Consider the following 11,349-nt stretch of genomic DNA (forward strand, 5'->3'; position numbering starts at 1 on the left):
GGAAGCAAAGAGTTAAAAAGGCCAAAGCTCTGCGTGGGTCCCTGCAGCCCCAGAGGCAGTTAGTCTCTTTGATCCTGCCTCTTAATTGCAGCTTAGTTGCAACAGGGAACTCTGAAGAAGAGAAACAGGGAAACTCTAGAGAGAGGGCTTGTTTTGTTTCCTGAGGGGATGGTCTTTGTGGTGGCTGCCAGGAAGCTGATACTTTAGGGTTCAAATGATGGGCTTCCTAAGGGGGCAAATAAATAGTCTTTTCTACCAGCTGAGAGTCAGGTGTGACTAGAACCCCAGGGACATGGGCATCTGTGTGCCATTTAGTAGGGATGCCAGGTACAGCCTTGGCAGAGAGAAGGGAACCCGGAGAAAGAGGCCATGGGTCAGCTCAGGAGCCGGCAGAGCAAGGGAGAAGCAGAGCCCGCAGCGCGAGGATGGTCAGGAGATACAGGAGAGGAGGACCACGTGCCCTTGCCAGAGCATGGGTGACACTCATGGGCGGAAAAGGTCCTGCATGTGAACAGGGAAGTCAATGGAAAGGAAAAGGGATTTCTGAGTCCTCACAGAGGGTAGCAAACCACAGCAACACAAAGCAGCTCACGTCTGTACAGCTCTCACAGCTGATAATAAGCATGACATTGGCTGAAAGTAGCTAGAAGACATCTCAGATGAGGTCTTTCTTTAAGCATCTTCCTGTGCACCCAGACACACACACACAGACACAAAGGAGATTCAGGAGTAAGGAAAAGGCTCGCTAATCACAGCAAATAATGAAGATGATGCTCTAGCCGTCCCTGGCGATTTCCCAGGTCCCTTTGTGAGGAGGAACTCATGGCTAAAACTGAACTCATGCCTGTACAGCCTGCCAGGAATTGCTTGTTTGTGTTCTATTTAACCGTTTAGTGAACTCTGCTAACAGTACGTGCAAATGTGAGAGAAGTTTCCTAAAGCAAACCCTTTTTATTGCTACCCCTAAGTAAGCACCATTGGAAAAGGTCTGGGTGTTCGGAGACCCTCAGACTGGAGTTTCACTCCTTGCTCTGTCACATGTTCATGTGTGACCTTGGCAAGGAACTCAGTCTCCTGGGACTTCATTTTCTCCGTCAAAAGCTTTAACTGAGTTAATGTACATAAAGCTCTCAGCAGAGGGCTTGGCATATAGTAGGCACTCAATAAACTCAATAAATACTTGTTTACTTTTGGTCCTCAAAGGTTATTGGTAAATTAAAAATGCATAAAAATACCGGCCATCTGTGTGTGGACTAAATGAGCATCTGGGCAGGGAAGACTTCCTCTAAATCAGGTTAGTGGGATTCCTGGCTCTAGGAAAGAGGGGGCCACATGCCCGACATACAGAAAAATGAAGCCCTTGAGGGCAGGGAAGGCAGACGGACACAAAACAATATCTAAGGCTGTCCACAGTTTCATGTAAGCCAGCACCTGAGACAGCTGTCGTTTCTCTTAACGTCTTCACTCATAGCACCAGACTTAGGAACTAGCAAGTTTAAAACACATGTGATTTTAATTGCACATAGCACTTCCTCTGTACTCTTCCTGTTCTGGGCGGGAAGGAAGGGAGATGGCAGTAGCCTAATGGAAACGCTGGGTTTGTCGGAGTTCCCCGAACTCATCCACGGAGGCCGCCAGACTCGCAGGCTCCAGCTCTGACCACCGTCTAGAGGACAAAGTCTATGGCTGATGTTCAACACATATATTTGGTAGGAAAAAAAATATCTCTGGAGCAGACGTGTAAACAGACACACTAGCTTTCCCTGGAGGTGGTGAGCAAATCTTTTGGGGGAATTGGTGAGAGTCTATCTACAGAGACGACGGACATCACGGGCACAGGAAGCCATCCACAGACCGGCTGCTGTGGCCACAGGGCTGCTGGAAACTGCTGGAAGGCCCAGCTTCACAGCCTAGACCACAGCAGCTTCGGTGCCCGGCTCGCGGGATAAGTCAGCTCCACCTCTGCTCCACGCTGAGCCCAGGCAGCCTGGAAAGGCCTCCTGCATGGAGGAGGCAGGTCTCGGCCCTCAGCCCCACGCAGGCGCCTTTAAAACCATCGCAGACCTGAAACCCGCCGCCGTCGTCTACGTTTATGCCTGCAAAGCTGCCATTGCGTTCTAGAGCCTCCAGGATGAGCAACAAGCATCGTCTTCATCTGGGAGTTTGCTAGGAATGCAGAAGCTCGGACCCCACTCCAGATCTACCGAATCAGACTCTACCGTTTTCATTAGATCCCCAGCGATTTGCTGTGCATATGAAAGTCTGAGGAGTGCTGCTCTGGTTTGCTCAGCACGGGCATGAGGGTACGTTCTCATTTTCTTCAAAGTGGTCCTTACAGCTGGGTTCAGCTGAGACCTGCTCGAGCCAGCAATGAATGAACCTGGGACTTTGACAAGAGGAGGACTAGAGTCCAGCAAGACCTGCAGTCCCTCTGCAATTACTATCCTAACTAATTATACCCTCAAAATGTATATTTTAAGATACAGATGCGTATATCTTGATAATTGTTGGTTTTAAATGCTTTCTTTTGGTTATTAGTGAAGATTTACTTTTTAAATAGTCAAATATATCTATATCTATATCCATATCTATATCTATATCTATATGAAAGAAACAGGCAGGAAGTTCTCCTTATCCATCCGCTATTCTGTGGCTCTCACCACGGCACTGAACTGGTATTTGCCTCCAGGAGGACCACGGCCTGAGCACGCATGTCAGAGAGCGTAAACCATGGCCAGACAATGTGGCACAGGGGCCGTGGAGGCTGTGGTACCGTGCTTAACCATCTTGGTCACTCACTTTTTGATCGACAGTTCTGCTCCTTTGGGGGTGTTTGTTTTCCTGATTCTTTGCTAGCTCTTATTCTCTTCTGGGCTTCCCCAAGGCGCATCCTTGGTTGCCTGCCTGTCTCCATTTCTGAGCCCTTCTTTTTGGAGGCGGTGAGCACTCCTGACCTCAACAATGGCTTCATCCCAGGTGTGTCTCAGTTTCCACACTTGCAGCCTGGTGCCTGAGCTGTTCTCCGTTTCACGTCGTCAGATGTCTATGGATGACCCATTTGGATGACCCCTCATTAGCTAAGACACCATTACCAGAGCTCGAAACTCAAAGCTCATCACCCCTCCTCCCTCCCTCCCCTGACCCCATTCCCAGTGATGGGTCCCTTTTTCCATCTCCCATTTTCTGTTGGGGCCCCACAGTTATTTCTCCTGCTAGAAACTCCAATGTTGTTTCGGCTCTTGTAAACTCTCACTAGCCTCTATTATTTTTCCTTCAAGACACTGTTTAGATTTGCCCTTAAGCCTACGCCTTCCCACCCACACAATGCCTGAAATATTGCAAAAGTTTTCTGGCCAGTGGCATCATTTGTTACAAATTTTCTAACCTCTAATCTGGTTTTACAAGTTCAATTCAATCCTTATTAAGCATTAGAGGTGATGTTGTAGGTAACACAATTAAACTCCTCCACATGACTCAATAGTTCTTTCACATTCTGACTTCCCCACTCCCCCACTCACCACTCCCCAACATTTAATCCCTATTCTTCAAAGTTAAATTCCACACTGGCCCCCACCTCACATCAAGCTGTTCCTCCTTCTTGAGATAATCTTCTCTAATCTTGACCGTGGTCCTCTCCAAACTTTTTAGGTCATATACCCCTATCGGAAAAATACGTTTGTGCAGGAACAACCATTATAAGGCTAGTTACTTATTTATAAATGTTATGCTTGCATAACAATACTAATATGTTACATACATTATCAAATATATATGAAAATTGACATTTTAAAAGGATGGGTTAAACAATATGTAAGATGTAAGTTCAACTATTTCCTTTCCTCACCAAGAGGATGATCTTGCCCTAGGCTGGGGGTGTAAACATCCCATTTTAGAAACACTGATTTAGACAAAGTATATCCATTCAGAGCTAGAGGAAGTATCTCTTCCTCCTCCAAGCCTTATCTACTACTCCAGCCCAAACTGACTTCTACTTTCCCGAACTCCCAGAGCATTTAAAATTACAAGTAGTAAATCACTGATAAAACATATACTTCACCAATACTGTTTGGTTGATTAATTGAAGCTTGCATCTGGGATTCCAGAAATGTATAAATTTTTTAAAAAATAATTCAATATCTTAATTAAAAACATGCTGTCTTCCCCAAACTGCTTAGGTTGGGCTCTAGTCCACTATGAAACATCCGTTGCAAGAAAACTCCAAGTCAGACTGCAGTGTAATTTCATTTAAAGACTATTTTATCTCATAAAATATCATATGCACAGATTCCCATAGTTTTAAGGACCAGCTTTTCCACTTTTTGGCTAATGAGATTTTTAACACATTGCTTAACCTCACTCAAATTTGGTTTTTACTTAATGAGATGGGGACAAAAAGGGGACTTTGTGGCCATTAAAAGAGATGATAAGCACAAAAACAGAAATGATACACGATGTAAGACACTAGTGTCATTACACACAGTATTTATATACCACAATGTAAACTATGTAAAGTACATCTGATATTTCTAAGATCCGCCTCCGACCCTCACCTTGAGCTTTCATTTCTTTACGCAAATAAATTATTTTTTATTTTCTCAATTGTATTTGCTCAGCAGAAAACATGGTGCTGCCTCTCTATAGGACGTGGAGGTGTGATCGGGCCTGAGTTTAAATCCTGGCTCTGCCAGGTACTAGCTGCGGGGTCACAGGTGTGTTACGGAACCTTTCAGAACTTCTATCCGCCAGCATTACCTTTGCAGGGATAACATTAATTAATGGAGTTCTTTTAAGGTTCAAAATAATGCGATGTGTGTGTAAAGCACCTAGTGCATAACGCATGCCATAAAATATTAATTTCTGCCCCCACCCCTTCAGCAGGCTTGAGAGGACTCAGTGAGATGTTCTAATGGGTAAATGGAATACTTTGAATTTGGGGTTCATTGTTGACTTTGGTTTTTTCCTGCCCTGTAAGCCATTTACAACCATGTATGAATTTTATGTTCTAGAAGCACCTCCCTGCCAGTCACAGCCAGACTCACGGTGCCACTGTATGGCTGGGTTGGGTCGTGAAGCCAGTGCAGGTTTTGTCCCCTAAAGCTTTCTGAGCAGTCAGAGCTGGGAAAGTGACGCCAACCAACCTGTCCTCCTGCTCTGCCGCCGCCTCTGGGCTGACAACTGTACTAGTTATAAACGTCCGTGTCCACGAAAGCATTTGGGGACAGGAGAAGGTGACAGGTACCAGGGGCACCTGTAAGTTTTTCCTATTCTTCAAAATTCAAATCAAGTAAGCACTGGAAAAAATATCAGTGAGAAAAGTTTTAGAAATCCAGTTGATAACTCATCTCCACCAGAAGCTTTACCTAGCACATCCTCACAGGAGTGCTCTCATTTTAGGATCCCAGTTTTTAACCCTCTATTTGAACTGTTAATTGAGATAAAGTCTGTGAAAGCCCTTCTGGAGAGTACAGAACTATACATGTGTTAATTCTCCTTCTGAAGGCATTTGTGTGCTGACCTAGTCTTATCTTGTGTGTAAGTGTCTTGCCCCCCTGGCAGGTGTGGACTGCAAACTGCTCAGGCCCAGGGACCTGCAGGTCTTCAGTGTCTCTTGCCCCCCACTCCCACCCCCCACCCCAGCTGTCCCCTGAGGTGGCTCACGCCCCCAAAGCTCTTCTATGGCAATCAGCTTGCCTCCATGCTCCCAGACCTTAGAACTCATGCATCTGCCTGCCAGGACCCATCGCTGAAAAGAATTCTTGAGGCTCCTTTACACCCTCAGTCTCCTCTCCCAGCTCTTCCCAAACTGGGCTCCTTCCCTTGCGGCTTGTCTGCACCCAGAGAATACACATTAATTTTGATGTTAGGGTGAGAAACAAAACAAAACAAACACTTTGTGTTTAAAAAGGGAAATAGATTTTTTGTTTGTTTGTTTTAAAGAAGGGTTGCTTTAAAAAGGGGGGGGTGCTGGTGGAGTTTAACCCTCCAGGGTCAGGAATCAGGTTTCCTGGCTGGGATGGGGATGGTGAGATCTCAGCCACCCCGAGGCTAGGAAGTGTGGGAGAGGGTCTAGGATTTCCTTTTGTTGATTGATGGTTAAGGCTTTTTAGGCGATGCGCCCATACCCCCAGTCATTTCGGGGCTGACTCTCAGCTTGCTGAGACTGGGTGATTGCTCTCAGCAGCCTAATATTTTGGATTTTGAGGGGGCAGCATTCTCATATGTCTGTTGCTCATCTTACATCATTATGTGTTATTTAAACAATGTTTATGCTGAGAATATAACGAGAAATATAACAGAGGTGAAGAAATCACATATAGATATTTAAAGCTCAAAATCCCTTCTCTTATTCTTCCCCCAAACACCAAAACTGTCTCAAACCTACAATTAATGTCTTATGGTTAACAATGTTAAATTAACGCTAGCTAACAAAGTTATTATTAAAGTTTTTGAAACTTACAATTCTGCATCACACTCAAAGTTGACTTGTTCTAACCAAATGGCAAAAGCCAGGGGAGCCAAGAGGTGTTTAATAAACACTTGTTGACTGACTGATGGAATACACCAACCCAGGATCTTGGGGACAATGCATCCCTTGTCAGAGCACTAAGGTAAATCAGGGGATCCACTTTAATTACCAAGCGTTGCTGCCATGTTGAGGGGAGCAGGCCAGCCGAAAACGTATCCATCAGCACTGCGGCTCCAGCTCACAGAAGAAACCCTACGGCCTTGCCTTTCCCACCTGTGTTCACTCGCAGCAACAGAGCAGGGACCAGCTTCAGCTCAACAATGCTGAGCGACTGGAGGCCTGGCCTGACGCAGACCAGCCACGATGCCCCTCTGGGCTCCTTACTGTCAATACTATCACAGCTGCAACAAACAGCTTGTGCACATTAAAAAAAACAAAAACAACAAAAAACAAAACCCAAAAACAACTGAGCTAAGTAAAAAAAAAAAAAACTGGAGAAAAAAACAGTATTGCAACTCATTTACAAAGCCCAGCGAAGTCTTTCTGCCTCATTCTTAAAGAAAGCAAAGCATGAAGTACCAAGTTCCTTGCTCCACCCGGCCGTGGCCATCTGCGCCCATCTGGTTCATTCCAGAAAGGATGCCCAGGCACGTGACCTCTTTACATCTCTTCACAGCCCGTTCCTCTCTTTCTCTGCTGGGGCTTCAGGTTGGGCCTCAGGCAGGTTTCCGGAGAAGAGCTAAGTGTCCTGCCCCCTGTGCTGCTCTGCCGCTGGGCTTCCGTGCTCTCCCGGCCCGCCTTTGGACCTACAGCTTCCTCTCTGCGACGGGCTGACACGGATGCCTCACACCTCCCAACCTTTCCGTAACGTCCCTTGGTGCCCAGCCCACCTGCTCCCCAGAGGTGCCAGCTCGCTCTGCCTGAAACAGCAGTCGCAGCTGTTTCTGACCCACCAGCTCTCCTGCGCAGCTGTACCTGGAGATACTCAACACCCCAAACTACGTTTTCACAACCAATATGCCCTGCAGGTGTCCCACCTCTTCATTAATTAGAATCCTTTGCCACTTGCCACGTGACCAGTCTCCGTCTCTGTGGATCATATGTTTTGTCATTTTGGAAAAGGTAAACAAATCAGTATACCTTCCCATTTTCTTTTCTTCCTGAAGTCCAGTTGACATACAATACCCATCTTGTTCTCGGTAGAAAAGTGCAAGAAGAAAGGAAGAGAAAACGCATGCACGCCTCAGCCTTACCGTCTCTGGTAAGGAATTCTCTCAGACTCAATATCTAAATCCTCTTCCCCCCCGATTCTTGCTTGGATCGTGAGTACCTGATCTCGAATCTCCATGGCACTCCCCCGAGCGGGACTGGCTGGTAGCCATGTGATATTGATTTGTTTTTACCATAGCAACAGCAAATTAAAACAACTAGCAGGGAGAAGGCAGGCTGTTAACCAGTAACGCTACACAACCCGTAGATTTCACAAGCGTATTTTTCTCCTTTCCTCTCATTTTCTCTCTTATTCACCCCACTTTCACACATTTAATACCAAAGTCAAAGCAAAAATAGCATTAAATGCTTCGGGCACTGCAAAGCCTGTGTCTGAAAGGGTCTGGTTTGCCCAGCTTCTAGTATATTGCACAAGATCAACAGAGAAAATGCACACAGCAATGCTCTGATTTCTTTCGAAATTGTATGCGTTGGCCTAAGGATAAATATCCCTAGAAAATTTACATGAACATGAAGTAAAGTGAAGGGTTCTATATATATGACTATATATCTTAACACTCGAAGGCATTTGCCACAGTTTCATTAATAGGGAGGTTTTATTCCTTTGTACTTTTTAGCTCACTGTGTCAAGAGACAAACAACTTTTTTTTTTCCTCTCCTGGATGCAAGGTCAAGGTCTCTCAAAATGCCAGAAGTATGAAGGAAAGTGTAGCAAGTATTCTTCAATTCTATTAAGAGAGTGAAAAATTGAGATGGGTGCTTGCTCAAGGCTACACAACACAAGCAGTCCTAAAGAGGAAGCAAACTAGAACTGGGAACTCCCCAGAACTCCAAGCTGTTCTAATGGAAATTCTTTCCAAAAAGGCTCCTTACTAAGAACCAACCATCCCCTGATTGCGACGGCCAAGGTTGCCACTTGTGACACTGTACGAACAGCCTGCAGTACTGGACTGCCCTTCTTCGGGTCCATCTGCACTAGGACATGGTGCTCTTTCTATCAAAGCAGCTGTTTCCATCATCACAACCAGCTGTGAACTTGGTGGCATAACCTGGGTCCTAAAAAGTGGCTCCGGGGGAGCTGGCAACGGGGCCAAGGGGACGGTCCACCTAGGTGGCAGGGCTGGGCTGCACCGAGGGGAAGTGGGGCCAGAGGCAGAGCCGAGCTCAACTGCCGGCCGCTTTTTGTCAGCGCTGCCAGAGCCCTGCAGAAAAACTGCCCTGACCTGCCCGACGTGAGGAGGCAGGTAGGAGAAGATGCCCTATTTCTGCTGGAGATCGGTTTAGGGTTTAGAAAGGATGGGAATATGAAGACACAACTCAAGACCTGCCAAGTGAGAGTTCAAACATTCCTAGCCAGGACATAAAGAAACATGCCCTCCACGAGCTTGAATCAAAGAACACACAGCAGAAATAGTTGGGAGATGACGTCAGAAGTTCTGGGCTAGTGTCCTGCACTTCTCCTTGAAAGTAAAAACAGTGGGTCTAGAAGAATCTACGTGGCATTGCCCTTATTTAAATGAGTACTTCTACTGCTCCTTACAAAACAGGCAAGCTAGCAGAAGAAATTTCATCTTATTGCGAGGTTATAGGAACCCCTCTATCTTTTTACTTTATTATCCTCAAAATGCACATATTACTCAGTTAACGAATATCTTTCCACTTAACCTTTGTCTTTTCAAAGGCCAGTGATGTTTCTTGAAGAACATCCATGGTGGTGGTGGTGGTTAGGCAAGTCAGATTTTTTTTTTTTCCTTCGCTTCAGTGCTTGCTAACTATTCTAAAAATGTTACACATTTATTGTAAACATATGCTTCCGAGGCCTAACAAAAAAGCACAGTTTCCTCATGCCTGGCAGAAATTTAAAACGGAAAAGGGCAGAAAGAATTCTTTAACAAATATATCCTTTCCTTCTCTTGGGCCAAGTGTGTTAAAAATAAATCTCCATCATTTCTCACTGCTGCTTCTCGGCAAGAAAGTTGATATGGTGCGGCACAGTGAAAACACAGCTTTAAAAGCTAGCCTGCCCTCATTAAATTATTCTGCTGGCTGTGTGTTCTCATTAAAAATGCATAAAGATCAGATAATTGCAGTAAGCATTATTAACCCAGCTTTACTTTTGAATATAATGGTTCCACTTTTAAGCTGGAAACAAAGGCTCAGACATGCCAGAAAAAGAAATGTAAACATTGAACTACAGTATCGAAAACTTGTCAGAAAGCTACCTCTTGCTGCCTTGTTAAAAATGTGCTTTTGAAACTCAATTAAAGCCTTGGCATTGTAGAGCTAGGTAGGTCCCTAATTTCCAATAAGTAGGCATATTTTTTTTGGCTAAACATTCAATCGATAATTATTCCCCATGAAGTTGTTTTTTTTAATTACGAGTCCGTTTTCAAATAACAGGATCAACGTAAACTTTATTTATTTGGGAGCTAACTAGGGCAGGATGAAAATTTTCTAGAACAAGAAAATAAGAATGCTCCCAAGAATTCAAATGGTTTCTGTTGAGTAATCAATGGATCTATTCTTTGGATAAAAAACTCGTTTTATGCCTCACCCCAAACAGGCGGCAGAGATTCAGGCTTTGCCATTTCTCTTTCTCAAATCAAAATGTTACGTAAAACTCCAGGGTCCCCCCTGCAAGCATCACATTTGAATTAGTGGAATCCGGTTTCCCTGGCTTCCCTGAGCAACACACACGGAATGCAGCACACTGCAGCAAACTCTTTAAACATTCAGGGGAAGAAAAAAAGGAGAAGAAGAAGAAGAAGAAGGCGGTGGGGGGGGGGGGGATGATTCCCCTACCTTGTTTAGCTCTGCTTCTTCTTTCCTTTTACAGTAACCCCAGGAACATCTGGCAGAATCAAGTGGCCGAGGCTTCTCCGCTGCATCATGGGGAAGAAATTTCCATGTAAATAGTTCTCATTCCCTGTTTATTGTACTCTGAGAGCCCGTCTGCCGTATCTGGAAAATTTTGCCTTCAGATGATGAAGCAAAGACAGTCTAAACTCTGTTGCTGTAAGCTGCAGCCCTTCCTTCCAACAAATCCCTCCCAGCCGTGGGCAGCCAATCCCCAGCCAGTTCGTCAGCCCTACTCGTCTGAAACTGGCCCTAATAGGATGACTGACACAGCAACACAGCACTTGCAGTGTGTGAAAACAGTGCATCCATACTGATGAAAGAGGAATTTCCCTCTCAGAAGAAAGCAACCAGAGCACCAAGACAAAGTGGCACATAATTGGCAGAGCAGAGAGAGGGGTAGCTCCAGAAAACACCCTTTACGACAGCCAGCCCAGAGCTTGCGGCTGCATTGTCAATACTTCGGAAAATACCAAACTCTGCAGATTCAGGAGAAATCCAGGTTGTACCTGAAACTGAAGTCACTGTCCCATTGGACAACACATATACTTTTTTTTTTTTAAAGGAAAGCAATTCAATGTCTGCTATGAAATGAATATACCTTACAAAATGTTTGCATATGATTTCCATTAGTGAGGAAGGACGTGTTAGCCCAAGTTCATAGTCAAAGTCAAAACATGCTTATATCCCTCACACAGTTTTCCTCTATAACATCTGTTATTGCAGTGGTTAATTTACTGTAGCCCATATATCTTTCCTCTAAGTTTTCAGACCCCTGGGGACTTCAATTAAGGAAT

General features: G+C 45.0%; 1 protein-coding gene across 8 annotated transcripts in view; it reads right to left on the reverse strand.

Moving 5' to 3' along the window:
- The window catches only part of MBNL2 (muscleblind like splicing regulator 2), a 157,656-nt gene extending 146,942 nt beyond the window's left edge, over positions 1 to 10,714 (reverse strand). For 6 of the 8 annotated variants that reach the window (XM_057707624.1, XM_057707625.1, XM_057707623.1 and 3 more), the window contains exon 1: positions 10,499 to 10,713. The gene's annotated coding sequence lies outside the window, so the exon portion shown is untranslated. Of the gene's footprint in view, positions 1 to 10,498 lie in introns of all 8 variants that reach the window. The other 2 variants (XM_057707617.1, XM_057707618.1) reach the window with 1 other exon arrangement.
- Between the last annotated feature and the right edge of the window lie 635 nt (positions 10,715 to 11,349).

Source organism: Hippopotamus amphibius, chromosome 14, assembly GCF_030028045.1.
Source record: "Hippopotamus amphibius kiboko isolate mHipAmp2 chromosome 14, mHipAmp2.hap2, whole genome shotgun sequence".
Classification (NCBI taxonomy): domain Eukaryota; kingdom Metazoa; phylum Chordata; class Mammalia; order Artiodactyla; family Hippopotamidae; genus Hippopotamus; species Hippopotamus amphibius.